The 18132-nt window shown below is 43.3% G+C and overlaps 11 pseudogenes; all 11 read left to right on the forward strand.

The window, feature by feature from the left end:
• The first annotated feature begins 28 nt into the window (after positions 1-28).
• On the forward strand, positions 29-292 carry LOC130289658 (U2 spliceosomal RNA; annotated as a pseudogene).
• A 1484-nt stretch (positions 293-1776) lies between these two features.
• LOC130290191 (U2 spliceosomal RNA) lies at positions 1777-2040 on the forward strand (annotated as a pseudogene).
• A 1480-nt stretch (positions 2041-3520) lies between these two features.
• LOC130286746 (U2 spliceosomal RNA) lies at positions 3521-3784 on the forward strand (annotated as a pseudogene).
• A 1462-nt stretch (positions 3785-5246) lies between these two features.
• LOC130287699 (U2 spliceosomal RNA) lies at positions 5247-5510 on the forward strand (annotated as a pseudogene).
• A 1473-nt stretch (positions 5511-6983) lies between these two features.
• LOC130290192 (U2 spliceosomal RNA) lies at positions 6984-7247 on the forward strand (annotated as a pseudogene).
• Positions 7248-8710: 1463 nt separating this feature from the next.
• On the forward strand, positions 8711-8974 carry LOC130286747 (U2 spliceosomal RNA; annotated as a pseudogene).
• A 1477-nt stretch (positions 8975-10451) lies between these two features.
• On the forward strand, positions 10452-10715 carry LOC130286748 (U2 spliceosomal RNA; annotated as a pseudogene).
• Positions 10716-12177: 1462 nt separating this feature from the next.
• Positions 12178-12441, forward strand: LOC130287700 (U2 spliceosomal RNA; annotated as a pseudogene).
• Positions 12442-13914: 1473 nt separating this feature from the next.
• Positions 13915-14178, forward strand: LOC130289622 (U2 spliceosomal RNA; annotated as a pseudogene).
• Positions 14179-15641: 1463 nt separating this feature from the next.
• LOC130287701 (U2 spliceosomal RNA) lies at positions 15642-15905 on the forward strand (annotated as a pseudogene).
• A 1473-nt stretch (positions 15906-17378) lies between these two features.
• On the forward strand, positions 17379-17642 carry LOC130290193 (U2 spliceosomal RNA; annotated as a pseudogene).
• Positions 17643-18132: the final 490 nt, after the last annotated feature.

The raw sequence follows: 18132 nt of genomic DNA on the forward strand, positions 1-18132 counted from the left end.
CATGGTTGGGTCCACCCCTTTCCCGGTTATCCCCTCTAGGCCTTTTGGCTTAGATCAAATGTAAAAAAAGAAAGGATCTTGCGACAGATCGCATCCTGAGGCACGTTTTTTTTTGTGTGAATACTTGCACTTGGGTGACTTGTGAGCACATACTGATACATACGTTCCCTATCTGGGGACCATAAATTAAATGGATTTTTGAGAAAGGGAGCTGATTTGGAAGCTTGCTTCTGTCGCCCTATGCATTGACCCGATGTGGCAGTATCTTCGGGTAGTGAACAGTGCACCACCCCATTCCAGTGTTAAACAAGAAAGATTCTCATTTAATCCTCCGTGGGTGAGAATTTGAGTTTGAGAATTGGAGACCAAAATGATGAGTTGCACTGACTGGTTTATGAACGTCTATTCATTTAGCGTTTTAATGACCATGTTTGCACACTGATTGGTGTAAAAAAATAAAATAAAACTAAATAATAATAATCTAGCACACCTGTGCAGGTTTGACATGACATGACAGGTAGCTGTCTTGTGGGTGGTGCTGAATCCTGTTAAATGCAATGAGGGTCTCATGCCTATACACAAGGGTGTGTCATTGCTGTTGCTTGACCATGCATTGGTTTCTGTGGTCAGTGAATGATAAAAACAAAATTTACCATCCATTGATGGATGGGAAATCCGCCATGAGGCATTTGCTTTTAGAAACTGCTGCTCACAACCAATGTTGCAATGGAGTGTCTCCATCTGCTGGTGGTATTGGAAAGGCATTAGTGCTATGACAGGGTCTGAAGAAGAAGAAGAAGAAGAAGAAGAAGAAGAAGAAGACGGAAAAAAATATATATAAAAAGAAAAAGAGAGAGAGAGAGAGAGAGACTGACTTAGTGAGCGAGTGAGTGAGAGAGTGAGAGCGAGTGAGAGTGAATGAGTGAGTGAGTGATTGAGTGAGTGAGTGAGTGAGTGAGAACAAATGAGTTAAAGCAAGTGAGTGAGAGAGATCGAATGAATGAAAGTCTGAATGACAGAAAGAAAAAATGATGAAGAAAGAAGCATGAAGAAAAAAAAATGTATATGGAGTTGCTGACATGAGTGCAATCTACAAAGCCGTTGAGGCTGATCCTCATGGGAGGATTATTGCACCAGGACCCTTAGCACTTTTAAAATGCCATTCAATGCCACGGGCTAGATGTAAACTGCAGATGACCATGTTGTGGTAGTTACCATGGATACCCAAGTGATGTGTGAGCTAACACATAGGCCCAACAGATTCCAAGAAGGCCAGAATCACCAGCGGCACCACCATCGATTGTCAGGTCACCCGGATTCAGCAAATACCAGAGTCCAAAATGATGCAGGTTTATACTGTTAATTTTCAGTTTATCGTTACAGTTGGTGTTATTCCATGTCGGAAGGGACGCAGCTACAGCCAGTGGGGTAACTAGAGACAGGCAGGCAGCTATGTGCAACAAAGGTAGGCGTGTTGTTTTCATATGCAGATCTGAAATATTGTCTTATATGCAAGAGGAGGAGTGATGGGGGTTCAGGCAAAAGCCAGGCTATGGATTGCATTGCTAAATGCTCCATCAGAGTGCAATGGTCGCCTGTCCTTTTTTTAAGTGATGATGTGGGTTTAGCCTGTGCTGTATGTATGTATGGGTGGCTGACTGCCACCCACCCAGAAAGTGTATGGGAGGCTGGTTGGCTGCCAGCCTTCCTTCCATTCCTATGAGTAATGTGAGTGCTCATGAAGGGGACATGGTTGGGTCCACCCCTTTCCCGGTTATCCCCTCTAGGCCTTTTGGCTTAGATCAAGTGTAAAAAAAGAAAGGATCTTGCGACAGATTGCATCCTGAGGCACGTTTTTTTTTGTGTGAATACTTGCACTTGGGTGACTTGTGAGCACATACTGATACATACGTTCCCTATCTGGGGACCATAAATTAAATGGATTTTTGAGAAAGGGAGCTGATTTGGAAGCTTGCTTCTGTCGCCCTATGCATTGACCCGATGTGGCAGTATCTTCGGGTAGTGAACAGTGCACCACCCCATTCCAGTGTTAAACAAGAAAGATTCTCATTTAATCCTCCGTGGGTGAGAATTTGAGTTTGAGAATTGGAGACCAAAATGATGAGTTGCACTGACTGGTTTATGAACGTCTATTCATTTAGCGTTTTAATGACCATGTTTGCACACTGATTGGTGTAAAAAAATAAAATAAAACTAAATAATAATAATCTAGCACACCTGTGCAGGTTTGACATGACATGACAGGTAGCTGTCTTGTGGGTGGTGCTGAATCCTGTTAAATGACATGAGGGTCTCATGCCTATACACAAGGGTGTGTCATTGCTGTTGCTTGACCATGCATTGGTTTCTGTGGTCAGTGAATGATAAAAACAAAATTTACCATCCATTGATGGATGGGAAATCCGCCATGAGGCATTTGTTTTTAGAAACTGCTGCTCACAACCAATGTTGCAATGGAGTGTCTCCATCTGCTGGTGGTATTGGAAAGGCATTAGTGCTATGACAGGGTCTGAAGAAGAAGAAGAAGAAGAAGAAGAAGAAGACGGAAAAAAATATATATAAAAAGAAAAAGAGAGAGAGAGAGACTGACTTAGTGAGCGAGTGAGTGAGAGAGTGAGAGTGAGTGAGAGTGAATGAGTGAGTGAGTGATTGAGTGAGTGAGTGAGTGAGTGAGAACAAATGAGTTAAAGCAAGTGAGTGAGAGAGATCGAATGAATGAAAGTCTGAATGACAGAAAGAAAAAAGGATGAAGAAAGAAGCATGAAGAAAAAAAAATGTATATGGAGTTGCTGACATGAGTGCAATCTACAAAGCCGTTGAGGCTGATCCTCATGGGAGGATTATTGCACCAGGACCCTTAGCACTTTTAAAATGCCATTCAATGCCACGGGCTAGATGTAAACTGCAGATGACCATGTTGTGGTAGTTACCATGGATACCCAAGTGATGTGTGAGCTAACACATAGGCCCAACAGATTCCAAGAAGGCCAGAATCACCAGCGGCACCACCATCGATTGTCAGGTCACCCGGATTCAGCAAATACCAGAGTCCAAAATGATGCAGGTTTATACTGTTAATTTTCAGTTTATCGTTACAGTTGGTGTTATTCCATGTCGGAAGGGACGCAGCTACAGCCAGTGGGGTAACTAGAGACAGGCAGGCAGCTATGTGCAACAAAGGTAGGCGTGTTGTTTTCATATGCAGATCTGAAATATTGTCTTATATGCAAGAGGAGGAGTGATGGGGGTTCAGGCAAAAGCCAGGCTATGGATTGCATTGCTAAATGCTCCATCAGAGTGCAATGGTCGCCTGTCCTTTTTTTAAGTGATGATGTGGGTTTAGCCTGTGCTGTATGTATGTATGTATGGGTGGCTGACTGCCACCCACCCACCCAGAGAGTGTATGGGAGTCTGGTTGGCTGCCAGCCTTCCTTCCATTCCTATGAGTAATGTGAGTGCTCATGAAGGGGACATGGTTGGGTCCACCCCTTTCCCGGTTATCCCCTCTAGGCCTTTTGGCTTAGATCAAGTGTAAAAAAAGAAAGGATCTTGCGACAGATCGCATCCTGAGGCACGTTTTTTTTTGTGTGAATACTTGCACTTGGGTGACTTGTGAGCACATACTGATACATACGTTCCCTATCTGGGGACCATAAATTAAATGGATTTTTGAGAAAGGGAGCTGATTTGGAAGCTTGCTTCTGTCGCCCTATGCATTGACCCGATGTGGCAGTATCTTCGGGTAGTGAACAGTGCACCACCCCATTCCAGTGTTAAACAAGAAAGATTCTCATTTAATCCTCCGTGGGTGAGAATTTGAGTTTGAGAATTGGAGACCAAAATGATGAGTTGCACTGACTGGTTTATGAACGTCTATTCATTTAGCGTTTTAATGACCATGTTTGCACACTGATTGGTGTAAAAAAATAAAATAAAACTAAATAATAATAATCTAGCACACCTGTGCAGGTTTGACATGACATGACAGGTAGCTGTCTTGTGGGTGGTGCTGAATCCTGTTAAATGACATGAGGGTCTCATGCCTATACACAAGGGTGTGTCATTGCTGTTGCTTGACCATGCATTGGTTTCTGTGGTCAGTGAATGATAAAAACAAAATTTACCATCCATTGATGGATGGGAAATCCGCCATGAGGCATTTGTTTTTAGAAACTGCTGCTCACAACCAATGTTGCAATGGAGTGTCTCCATCTGCTGGTGGTATTGGAAAGGCATTAGTGCTATGACAGGGTCTGAAGAAGAAGAAGAAGAAGACGGAAAAAAATATATATAAAAAGAAAAAGAGAGAGAGAGAGAGAGAGACTGACTTAGTGAGCGAGTGAGTGAGAGAGTGAGAGTGAGTGAGAGTGAATGAGTGAGTGAGTGATTGAGTGAGTGAGTGAGTGAGAACAAATGAGTTAAAGCAAGTGAGTGAGAGAGATCGAATGAATGAAAGTCTGAATGACAGAAAGAAAAAAGGATGAAGAAAGAAGCATGAAGAAAAAAAAATGTATATGGAGTTGCTGACATGAGTGCAATCTACAAAGCCGTTGAGGCTGATCCTCATGGGAGGATTATTGCACCAGGACCCTTAGCACTTTTAAAATGCCATTCAATGCCACGGGCTAGATGTAAACTGCAGATGACCATGTTGTGGTAGTTACCATGGATACCCAAGTGATGTGTGAGCTAACACATAGGCCCAACAGATTCCAAGAAGGCCAGAATCACCAGCGGCACCACCATCGATTGTCAGGTCACCCGGATTCAGCAAATACCAGAGTCCAAAATGATGCAGGTTTATACTGTTAATTTTCAGTTTATCGTTACAGTTGGTGTTATTCCATGTCGGAAGGGACGCAGCTACAGCCAGTGGGGTAACTAGAGACAGGCAGGCAGCTATGTGCAACAAAGGTAGGCGTGTTGTTTTCATATGCAGATCTGAAATATTGTCTTATATGCAAGAGGAGGAGTGATGGGGGTTCAGGCAAAAGCCAGGCTATGGATTGCATTGCTAAATGCTCCATCAGAGTGCAATGGTCGCCTGTCCTTTTTTTAAGTGATGATGTGGGTTTAGCCTGTGCTGTATGTATGTATGGGTGGCTGACTGCCACCCACCCAGAAAGTGTATGGGAGGCTGGTTGGCTGCCAGCCTTCCTTCCATTCCTATGAGTAATGTGAGTGCTCATGAAGGGGACATGGTTGGGTCCACCCCTTTCCCGGTTATCCCCTCTAGGCCTTTTGGCTTAGATCAAGTGTAAAAAAAGAAAGGATCTTGCGACAGATCGCATCCTGAGGCACGGTTTTTTTTGTGTGAATACTTGCACTTGGGTGACTTGTGAGCACATACTGATACATACGTTCCCTATCTGGGGACCATAAATTAAATGGATTTTTGAGAAAGGGAGCTGATTTGGAAGCTTGCTTCTGTCGCCCTATGCATTGACCCGATGTGGCAGTATCTTCGGGTAGTGAACAGTGCACCACCCCATTCCAGTGTTAAACAAGAAAGATTCTCATTTAATCCTCTGTGGGTGAGAATTTGAGTTTGAGAATTGGAGACCAAAATGATGAGTTGCACTGACTGGTTTATGAACGTCTATTCATTTAGCGTTTTAATGACCATGTTTGCACACTGATTGGTGTAAAAAAATAAAATAAAACTAAATAATAATAATCTAGCACACCTGTGCAGGTTTGACATGACATGACAGGTAGCTGTCTTGTGGGTGGTGCTGAATCCTGTTAAATGACATGAGGGTCTCATGCCTATACACAAGGGTGTGTCATTGCTGTTGCTTGACCATGCATTGGTTTCTGTGGTCAGTGAATGATAAAAACAAAATTTACCATCCATTGATGGATGGGAAATCCGCCATGAGGCATTTGTTTTTAGAAACTGCTGCTCACAACCAATGTTGCAATGGAGTGTCTCCATCTGCTGGTGGTATTGGAAAGGCATTAGTGCTATGACAGGGTCTGAAGAAGAAGAAGAAGAAGAAGAAGAAGACGGAAAAAAATATATATAAAAAGAAAAAGAGAGAGAGAGAGAGAGACTGACTTAGTGAGCGAGTGAGTGAGAGAGTGAGAGTGAGTGAGAGTGAATGAGTGAGTGAGTGATTGAGTGAGTGAGTGAGTGAGTGAGAACAAATGAGTTAAAGCAAGTGAGTGAGAGAGATCGAATGAATGAAAGTCTGAATGACAGAAAGAAAAAAGGATGAAGAAAGAAGCATGAAGAAAAAAAAATGTATATGGAGTTGCTGACATGAGTGCAATCTACAAAGCCGTTGAGGCTGATCCTCATGGGAGGATTATTGCACCAGGACCCTTAGCACTTTTAAAATGCCATTCAATGCCACGGGCTAGATGTAAACTGCAGATGACCATGTTGTGGTAGTTACCATGGATACCCAAGTGATGTGTGAGCTAACACATAGGCCCAACAGATTCCAAGAAGGCCAGAATCACCAGCGGCACCACCATCGATTGTCAGGTCACCCGGATTCAGCAAATACCAGAGTCCAAAATGATGCAGGTTTATACTGTTAATTTTCAGTTTATCGTTACAGTTGGTGTTATTCCATGTCGGAAGGGACGCAGCTACAGCCAGTGGGGTAACTAGAGACAGGCAGGCAGCTATGTGCAACAAAGGTAGGCGTGTTGTTTTCATATGCAGATCTGAAATATTGTCTTATATGCAAGAGGAGGAGTGATGGGGGTTCAGGCAAAAGCCAGGCTATGGATTGCATTGCTAAATGCTCCATCAGAGTGCAATGGTCGCCTGTCCTTTTTTTAAGTGATGATGTGGGTTTAGCCTGTGCTGTATGTATGTATGGGTGGCTGACTGCCACCCACCCAGAAAGTTTATGGGAGGCTGGTTGGCTGCCAGCCTTCCTTCCATTCCTATGAGTAATGTGAGTGCTCATGAAGGGGACATGGTTGGGTCCACCCCTTTCCCGGTTATCCCCTCTAGGCCTTTTGGCTTAGATCAAGTGTAAAAAAAGAAAGGATCTTGCGACAGATTGCATCCTGAGGCACGTTTTTTTTTGTGTGAATACTTGCACTTGGGTGACTTGTGAGCACATACTGATACATACGTTCCCTATCTGGGGACCATAAATTAAATGGATTTTTGAGAAAGGGAGCTGATTTGGAAGCTTGCTTCTGTCGCCCTATGCATTGACCCGATGTGGCAGTATCTTCGGGTAGTGAACAGTGCACCACCCCATTCCAGTGTTAAACAAGAAAGATTCTCATTTAATCCTCCGTGGGTGAGAATTTGAGTTTGAGAATTGGAGACCAAAATGATGAGTTGCACTGACTGGTTTATGAACGTCTATTCATTTAGCGTTTTAATGACCATGTTTGCACACTGATTGGTGTAAAAAAATAAAATAAAACTAAATAATAATAATCTAGCACACCTGTGCAGGTTTGACATGACATGACAGGTAGCTGTCTTGTGGGTGGTGCTGAATCCTGTTAAATGACATGAGGGTCTCATGCCTATACACAAGGGTGTGTCATTGCTGTTGCTTGACCATGCATTGGTTTCTGTGGTCAGTGAATGATAAAAACAAAATTTACCATCCATTGATGGATGGGAAATCCGCCATGAGGCATTTGTTTTTAGAAACTGCTGCTCACAACCAATGTTGCAATGGAGTGTCTCCATCTGCTGGTGGTATTGGAAAGGCATTAGTGCTATGACAGGGTCTGAAGAAGAAGAAGAAGAAGAAGACGGAAAAAAATATATATAAAAAGAAAAAGAGAGAGAGAGAGACTGACTTAGTGAGCGAGTGAGTGAGAGAGTGAGAGTGAGTGAGAGTGAATGAGTGAGTGAGTGATTGAGTGAGTGAGTGAGTGAGTGAGAACAAATGAGTTAAAGCAAGTGAGTGAGAGAGATCGAATGAATGAAAGTCTGAATGACAGAAAGAAAAAAGGATGAAGAAAGAAGCATGAAGAAAAAAAAATGTATATGGAGTTGCTGACATGAGTGCAATCTACAAAGCCGTTGAGGCTGATCCTCATGGGAGGATTATTGCACCAGGACCCTTAGCACTTTTAAAATGCCTTTCAATGCCACGGGCTAGATGTAAACTGCAGATGACCATGTTGTGGTAGTTACCATGGATACCCAAGTGATGTGTGAGCTAACACATAGGCCCAACAGATTCCAAGAAGGCCAGAATCACCAGCGGCACCACCATCGATTGTCAGGTCACCCGGATTCAGCAAATACCAGAGTCCAAAATGATGCAGGTTTATACTGTTAATTTTCAGTTTATCGTTACAGTTGGTGTTATTCCATGTCGGAAGGGACGCAGCTACAGCCAGTGGGGTAACTAGAGACAGGCAGGCAGCTATGTGCAACAAAGGTAGGCGTGTTGTTTTCATATGCAGATCTGAAATATTGTCTTATATGCAAGAGGAGGAGTGATGGGGGTTCAGGCAAAAGCCAGGCTATGGATTGCATTGCTAAATGCTCCATCAGAGTGCAATGGTCGCCTGTCCTTTTTTTAAGTGATGATGTGGGTTTAGCCTGTGCTGTATGTATGTATGGGTGGCTGACTGCCACCCACCCAGAAAGTGTATGGGAGGCTGGTTGGCTGCCAGCCTTCCTTCCATTCCTATGAGTAATGTGAGTGCTCATGAAGGGGACATGGTTGGGTCCACCCCTTTCCCGGTTATCCCCTCTAGGCCTTTTGGCTTAGATCAAGTGTAAAAAAAGAAAGGATCTTGCGACAGATCGCATCCTGAGGCACGTTTTTTTTTGTGTGAATACTTGCACTTGGGTGACTTGTGAGCACATACTGATACATACGTTCCCTATCTGGGGACCATAAATTAAATGGATTTTTGAGAAAGGGAGCTGATTTGGAAGCTTGCTTCTGTCGCCCTATGCATTGACCCGATGTGGCAGTATCTTCGGGTAGTGAACAGTGCACCACCCCATTCCAGTGTTAAACAAGAAAGATTCTCATTTAATCCTCTGTGGGTGAGAATTTGAGTTTGAGAATTGGAGACCAAAATGATGAGTTGCACTGACTGGTTTATGAACGTCTATTCATTTAGTGTTTTAATGACCATGTTTGCACACTGATTGGTGTAAAAAAATAAAATAAAACTAAATAATAATAATCTAGCACACCTGTGCAGGTTTGACATGACATGACAGGTAGCTGTCTTGTGGGTGGTGCTGAATCCTGTTAAATGACATGAGGGTCTCATGCCTATACACAAGGGTGTGTCATTGCTGTTGCTTGACCATGCATTGGTTTCTGTGGTCAGTGAATGATAAAAACAAAATTTACCATCCATTGATGGATGGGAAATCCGCCATGAGGCATTTGTTTTTAGAAACTGCTGCTCACAACCAATGTTGCAATGGAGTGTCTCCATCTGCTGGTGGTATTGGAAAGGCATTAGTGCTATGACAGGGTCTGAAGAAGAAGAAGAAGAAGAAGAAGAAGACGGAAAAAAATATATATAAAAAGAAAAAGAGAGAGAGAGAGAGAGACTGACTTAGTGAGCGAGTGAGTGAGAGAGTGAGAGTGAGTGAGAGTGAATGAGTGAGTGAGTGATTGAGTGAGTGAGTGAGTGAGTGAGAACAAATGAGTTAAAGCAAGTGAGTGAGAGAGATCGAATGAATGAAAGTCTGAATGACAGAAAGAAAAAAGGATGAAGAAAGAAGCATGAAGAAAAAAAAATGTATATGGAGTTGCTGACATGAGTGCAATCTACAAAGCCGTTGAGGCTGATCCTCATGGGAGGATTATTGCACCAGGACCCTTAGCACTTTTAAAATGCCATTCAATGCCACGGGCTAGATGTAAACTGCAGATGACCATGTTGTGGTAGTTACCATGGATACCCAAGTGATGTGTGAGCTAACACATAGGCCCAACAGATTCCAAGAAGGCCAGAATCACCAGCGGCACCACCATCGATTGTCAGGTCACCCGGATTCAGCAAATACCAGAGTCCAAAATGATGCAGGTTTATACTGTTAATTTTCAGTTTATCGTTACAGTTGGTGTTATTCCATGTCGGAAGGGACGCAGCTACAGCCAGTGGGGTAACTAGAGACAGGCAGGCAGCTATGTGCAACAAAGGTAGGCGTGTTGTTTTCATATGCAGATCTGAAATATTGTCTTATATGCAAGAGGAGGAGTGATGGGGGTTCAGGCAAAAGCCAGGCTATGGATTGCATTGCTAAATGCTCCATCAGAGTGCAATGGTCGCCTGTCCTTTTTTTAAGTGATGATGTGGGTTTAGCCTGTGCTGTATGTATGTATGGGTGGCTGACTGCCACCCACCCACCCAGAAAGTGTATGGGAGGCTGGTTGGCTGCCAGCCTTCCTTCCATTCCTATGAGTAATGTGAGTGCTCATGAAGGGGACATGGTTGGGTCCACCCCTTTCCCGGTTATCCCCTCTAGGCCTTTTGGCTTAGATCAAGTGTAAAAAAAGAAAGGATCTTGCGACAGATCGCATCCTGAGGCACGTTTTTTTTTGTGTGAATACTTGCACTTGGGTGACTTGTGAGCACATACTGATACATACGTTCCCTATCTGGGGACCATAAATTAAATGGATTTTTGAGAAAGGGAGCTGATTTGGAAGCTTGCTTCTGTCGCCCTATGCATTGACCCGATGTGGCAGTATCTTCGGGTAGTGAACAGTGCACCACCCCATTCCAGTGTTAAACAAGAAAGATTCTCATTTAATCCTCCGTGGGTGAGAATTTGAGTTTGAGAATTGGAGACCAAAATGATGAGTTGCACTGACTGGTTTATGAACGTCTATTCATTTAGCGTTTTAATGACCATGTTTGCACACTGATTGGTGTAAAAAAATAAAATAAAACTAAATAATAATAATCTAGCACACCTGTGCAGGTTTGACATGACATGACAGGTAGCTGTCTTGTGGGTGGTGCTGAATCCTGTTAAATGACATGAGGGTCTCATGCCTATACACAAGGGTGTGTCATTGCTGTTGCTTGACCATGCATTGGTTTCTGTGGTCAGTGAATGATAAAAACAAAATTTACCATCCATTGATGGATGGGAAATCCGCCATGAGGCATTTGTTTTTAGAAACTGCTGCTCACAACCAATGTTGCAATGGAGTGTCTCCATCTGCTGGTGGTATTGGAAAGGCATTAGTGCTATGACAGGGTCTGAAGAAGAAGAAGAAGAAGACGGAAAAAAATATATATAAAAAGAAAAAGAGAGAGAGAGAGAGAGAGACTGACTTAGTGAGCGAGTGAGTGAGAGAGTGAGAGTGAGTGAGAGTGAATGAGTGAGTGAGTGATTGAGTGAGTGAGTGAGTGAGAACAAATGAGTTAAAGCAAGTGAGTGAGAGAGATCGAATGAATGAAAGTCTGAATGACAGAAAGAAAAAAGGATGAAGAAAGAAGCATGAAGAAAAAAAAATGTATATGGAGTTGCTGACATGAGTGCAATCTACAAAGCCGTTGAGGCTGATCCTCATGGGAGGATTATTGCACCAGGACCCTTAGCACTTTTAAAATGCCATTCAATGCCACGGGCTAGATGTAAACTGCAGATGACCATGTTGTGGTAGTTACCATGGATACCCAAGTGATGTGTGAGCTAACACATAGGCCCAACAGATTCCAAGAAGGCCAGAATCACCAGCGGCACCACCATCGATTGTCAGGTCACCCGGATTCAGCAAATACCAGAGTCCAAAATGATGCAGGTTTATACTGTTAATTTTCAGTTTATCGTTACAGTTGGTGTTATTCCATGTCGGAAGGGACGCAGCTACAGCCAGTGGGGTAACTAGAGACAGGCAGGCAGCTATGTGCAACAAAGGTAGGCGTGTTGTTTTCATATGCAGATCTGAAATATTGTCTTATATGCAAGAGGAGGAGTGATGGGGGTTCAGGCAAAAGCCAGGCTATGGATTGCATTGCTAAATGCTCCATCAGAGTGCAATGGTCGCCTGTCCTTTTTTTAAGTGATGATGTGGGTTTAGCCTGTGCTGTATGTATGTATGGGTGGCTGACTGCCACCCACCCAGAAAGTGTATGGGAGGCTGGTTGGCTGCCAGCCTTCCTTCCATTCCTATGAGTAATGTGAGTGCTCATGAAGGGGACATGGTTGGGTCCACCCCTTTCCCGGTTATCCCCTCTAGGCCTTTTGGCTTAGATCAAGTGTAAAAAAAGAAAGGATCTTGCGACAGATCGCATCCTGAGGCACGGTTTTTTTTGTGTGAATACTTGCACTTGGGTGACTTGTGAGCACATACTGATACATACGTTCCCTATCTGGGGACCATAAATTAAATGGATTTTTGAGAAAGGGAGCTGATTTGGAAGCTTGCTTCTGTCGCCCTATGCATTGACCCGATGTGGCAGTATCTTCGGGTAGTGAACAGTGCACCACCCCATTCCAGTGTTAAACAAGAAAGATTCTCATTTAATCCTCTGTGGGTGAGAATTTGAGTTTGAGAATTGGAGACCAAAATGATGAGTTGCACTGACTGGTTTATGAACGTCTATTCATTTAGCGTTTTAATGACCATGTTTGCACACTGATTGGTGTAAAAAAATAAAATAAAACTAAATAATAATAATCTAGCACACCTGTGCAGGTTTGACATGACATGACAGGTAGCTGTCTTGTGGGTGGTGCTGAATCCTGTTAAATGACATGAGGGTCTCATGCCTATACACAAGGGTGTGTCATTGCTGTTGCTTGACCATGCATTGGTTTCTGTGGTCAGTGAATGATAAAAACAAAATTTACCATCCATTGATGGATGGGAAATCCGCCATGAGGCATTTGTTTTTAGAAACTGCTGCTCACAACCAATGTTGCAATGGAGTGTCTCCATCTGCTGGTGGTATTGGAAAGGCATTAGTGCTATGACAGGGTCTGAAGAAGAAGAAGAAGAAGAAGAAGAAGACGGAAAAAAATATATATAAAAAGAAAAAGAGAGAGAGAGAGAGAGACTGACTTAGTGAGCGAGTGAGTGAGAGAGTGAGAGTGAGTGAGAGTGAATGAGTGAGTGAGTGATTGAGTGAGTGAGTGAGTGAGTGAGAACAAATGAGTTAAAGCAAGTGAGTGAGAGAGATCGAATGAATGAAAGTCTGAATGACAGAAAGAAAAAAGGATGAAGAAAGAAGCATGAAGAAAAAAAAATGTATATGGAGTTGCTGACATGAGTGCAATCTACAAAGCCGTTGAGGCTGATCCTCATGGGAGGATTATTGCACCAGGACCCTTAGCACTTTTAAAATGCCATTCAATGCCACGGGCTAGATGTAAACTGCAGATGACCATGTTGTGGTAGTTACCATGGATACCCAAGTGATGTGTGAGCTAACACATAGGCCCAACAGATTCCAAGAAGGCCAGAATCACCAGCGGCACCACCATCGATTGTCAGGTCACCCGGATTCAGCAAATACCAGAGTCCAAAATGATGCAGGTTTATACTGTTAATTTTCAGTTTATCGTTACAGTTGGTGTTATTCCATGTCGGAAGGGACGCAGCTACAGCCAGTGGGGTAACTAGAGACAGGCAGGCAGCTATGTGCAACAAAGGTAGGCGTGTTGTTTTCATATGCAGATCTGAAATATTGTCTTATATGCAAGAGGAGGAGTGATGGGGGTTCAGGCAAAAGCCAGGCTATGGATTGCATTGCTAAATGCTCCATCAGAGTGCAATGGTCGCCTGTCCTTTTTTTAAGTGATGATGTGGGTTTAGCCTGTGCTGTATGTATGTATGGGTGGCTGACTGCCACCCACCCAGAAAGTGTATGGGAGGCTGGTTGGCTGCCAGCCTTCCTTCCATTCCTATGAGTAATGTGAGTGCTCATGAAGGGGACATGGTTGGGTCCACCCCTTTCCCGGTTATCCCCTCTAGGCCTTTTGGCTTAGATCAAGTGTAAAAAAAGAAAGGATCTTGCGACAGATTGCATCCTGAGGCACGTTTTTTTTTGTGTGAATACTTGCACTTGGGTGACTTGTGAGCACATACTGATACATACGTTCCCTATCTGGGGACCATAAATTAAATGGATTTTTGAGAAAGGGAGCTGATTTGGAAGCTTGCTTCTGTCGCCCTATGCATTGACACGATGTGGCAGTATCTTCGGGTAGTGAACAGTGCACCACCCCATTCCAGTGTTAAACAAGAAAGATTCTCATTTAATCCTCCGTGGGTGAGAATTTGAGTTTGAGAATTGGAGACCAAAATGATGAGTTGCACTGACTGGTTTATGAACGTCTATTCATTTAGCGTTTTAATGACCATGTTTGCACACTGATTGGTGTAAAAAAATAAAATAAAACTAAATAATAATAATCTAGCACACCTGTGCAGGTTTGACATGACATGACAGGTAGCTGTCTTGTGGGTGGTGCTGAATCCTGTTAAATGACATGAGGGTCTCATGCCTATACACAAGGGTGTGTCATTGCTGTTGCTTGACCATGCATTGGTTTCTGTGGTCAGTGAATGATAAAAACAAAATTTACCATCCATTGATGGATGGGAAATCCGCCATGAGGCATTTGTTTTTAGAAACTGCTGCTCACAACCAATGTTGCAATGGAGTGTCTCCATCTGCTGGTGGTATTGGAAAGGCATTAGTGCTATGACAGGGTCTGAAGAAGAAGAAGAAGAAGAAGACGGAAAAAAATATATATAAAAAGAAAAAGAGAGAGAGAGAGACTGACTTAGTGAGCGAGTGAGTGAGAGAGTGAGAGTGAGTGAGAGTGAATGAGTGAGTGAGTGATTGAGTGAGTGAGTGAGTGAGTGAGAACAAATGAGTTAAAGCAAGTGAGTGAGAGAGATCGAATGAATGAAAGTCTGAATGACAGAAAGAAAAAAGGATGAAGAAAGAAGCATGAAGAAAAAAAAATGTATATGGAGTTGCTGACATGAGTGCAATCTACAAAGCCGTTGAGGCTGATCCTCATGGGAGGATTATTGCACCAGGACCCTTAGCACTTTTAAAATGCCTTTCAATGCCACGGGCTAGATGTAAACTGCAGATGACCATGTTGTGGTAGTTACCATGGATACCCAAGTGATGTGTGAGCTAACACATAGGCCCAACAGATTCCAAGAAGGCCAGAATCACCAGCGGCACCACCATCGATTGTCAGGTCACCCGGATTCAGCAAATACCAGAGTCCAAAATGATGCAGGTTTATACTGTTAATTTTCAGTTTATCGTTACAGTTGGTGTTATTCCATGTCGGAAGGGACGCAGCTACAGCCAGTGGGGTAACTAGAGACAGGCAGGCAGCTATGTGCAACAAAGGTAGGCGTGTTGTTTTCATATGCAGATCTGAAATATTGTCTTATATGCAAGAGGAGGAGTGATGGGGGTTCAGGCAAAAGCCAGGCTATGGATTGCATTGCTAAATGCTCCATCAGAGTGCAATGGTCGCCTGTCCTTTTTTTAAGTGATGATGTGGGTTTAGCCTGTGCTGTATGTATGTATGGGTGGCTGACTGCCACCCACCCAGAAAGTGTATGGGAGGCTGGTTGGCTGCCAGCCTTCCTTCCATTCCTATGAGTAATGTGAGTGCTCATGAAGGGGACATGGTTGGGTCCACCCCTTTCCCGGTTATCCCCTCTAGGCCTTTTGGCTTAGATCAAGTGTAAAAAAAGAAAGGATCTTGCGACAGATCGCATCCTGAGGCACGGTTTTTTTTGTGTGAATACTTGCACTTGGGTGACTTGTGAGCACATACTGATACATACGTTCCCTATCTGGGGACCATAAATTAAATGGATTTTTGAGAAAGGGAGCTGATTTGGAAGCTTGCTTCTGTCGCCCTATGCATTGACCCGATGTGGCAGTATCTTCGGGTAGTGAACAGTGCACCACCCCATTCCAGTGTTAAACAAGAAAGATTCTCATTTAATCCTCTGTGGGTGAGAATTTGAGTTTGAGAATTGGAGACCAAAATGATGAGTTGCACTGACTGGTTTATGAACGTCTATTCATTTAGCGTTTTAATGACCATGTTTGCACACTGATTGGTGTAAAAAAATAAAATAAAACTAAATAATAATAATCTAGCACACCTGTGCAGGTTTGACATGACATGACAGGTAGCTGTCTTGTGGGTGGTGCTGAATCCTGTTAAATGACATGAGGGTCTCATGCCTATACACAAGGGTGTGTCATTGCTGTTGCTTGACCATGCATTGGTTTCTGTGGTCAGTGAATGATAAAAACAAAATTTACCATCCATTGATGGATGGGAAATCCGCCATGAGGCATTTGTTTTTAGAAACTGCTGCTCACAACCAATGTTGCAATGGAGTGTCTCCATCTGCTGGTGGTATTGGAAAGGCATTAGTGCTATGACAGGGTCTGAAGAAGAAGAAGAAGAAGAAGAAGAAGACGGAAAAAAATATATATAAAAAGAAAAAGAGAGAGAGAGAGAGAGACTGACTTAGTGAGCGAGTGAGTGAGAGAGTGAGAGTGAGTGAGAGTGAATGAGTGAGTGAGTGATTGAGTGAGTGAGTGAGTGAGTGAGAACAAATGAGTTAAAGCAAGTGAGTGAGAGAGATCGAATGAATGAAAGTCTGAATGACAGAAAGAAAAAAGGATGAAGAAAGAAGCATGAAGAAAAAAAAATGTATATGGAGTTGCTGACATGAGTGCAATCTACAAAGCCGTTGAGGCTGATCCTCATGGGAGGATTATTGCACCAGGACCCTTAGCACTTTTAAAATGCCATTCAATGCCACGGGCTAGATGTAAACTGCAGATGACCATGTTGTGGTAGTTACCATGGATACCCAAGTGATGTGTGAGCTAACACATAGGCCCAACAGATTCCAAGAAGGCCAGAATCACCAGCGGCACCACCATCGATTGTCAGGTCACCCGGATTCAGCAAATACCAGAGTCCAAAATGATGCAGGTTTATACTGTTAATTTTCAGTTTATCGTTACAGTTGGTGTTATTCCATGTCGGAAGGGACGCAGCTACAGCCAGTGGGGTAACTAGAGACAGGCAGGCAGCTATGTGCAACAAAGGTAGGCGTGTTGTTTTCATATGCAGATCTGAAATATTGTCTTATATGCAAGAGGAGGAGTGATGGGGGTTCAGGCAAAAGCCAGGCTATGGATTGCATTGCTAAATGCTCCATCAGAGTGCAATGGTCGCCTGTCCTTTTTTTAAGTGATGATGTGGGTTTAGCCTGTGCTGTATGTATGTATGGGTGGCTGACTGCCACCCACCCAGAAAGTGTATGGGAGGCTGGTTGGCTGCCAGCCTTCCTTCCATTCCTATGAGTAATGTGAGTGCTCATGAAGGGGACATGGTTGGGTCCACCCCTTTCCCGGTTATCCCCTCTAGGCCTTTTGGCTTAGATCAAGTGTAAAAAAAGAAAGGATCTTGCGACAGATTGCATCCTGAGGCACGTTTTTTTTTGTGTGAATACTTGCACTTGGGTGACTTGTGAGCACATACTGATACATACGTTCCCTATCTGGGGACCATAAATTAAATGGATTTTTGAGAAAGGGAGCTGATTTGGAAGCTTGCTTCTGTCGCCCTATGCATTGACCCGATGTGGCAGTATCTTCGGGTAGTGAACAGTGCACCACCCCATTCCAGTGTTAAACAAGAAAGATTCTCATTTAATCCTCCGTGGGTGAGAATTTGAGTTTGAGAATTGGAGACCAAAATGATGAGTTGCACTGACTGGTTTATGAACGTCTATTCATTTAGCGTTTTAATGACCATGTTTGCACACTGATTGGTGTAAAAAAATAAAATAAAACTAAATAATAATAATCTAGCACACCTGTGCAGGTTTGACATGACATGACAGGTAGCTGTCTTGTGGGTGGTGCTGAATCCTGTTAAATGACATGAGGGTCTCATGCCTATACACAAGGGTGTGTCATTGCTGTTGCTTGACCATGCATTGGTTTCTGTGGTCAGTGAATGATAAAAACAAAATTTACCATCCATTGATGGATGGGAAATCCGCCATGAGGCATTTGTTTTTAGAAACTGCTGCTCACAACCAATGTTGCAATGGAGTGTCTCCATCTGCTGGTGGTATTGGAAAGGCATTAGTGCTATGACAGGGT

Source organism: Hyla sarda, chromosome 8, assembly GCF_029499605.1.
Source record: "Hyla sarda isolate aHylSar1 chromosome 8, aHylSar1.hap1, whole genome shotgun sequence".
Classification (NCBI taxonomy): domain Eukaryota; kingdom Metazoa; phylum Chordata; class Amphibia; order Anura; family Hylidae; genus Hyla; species Hyla sarda.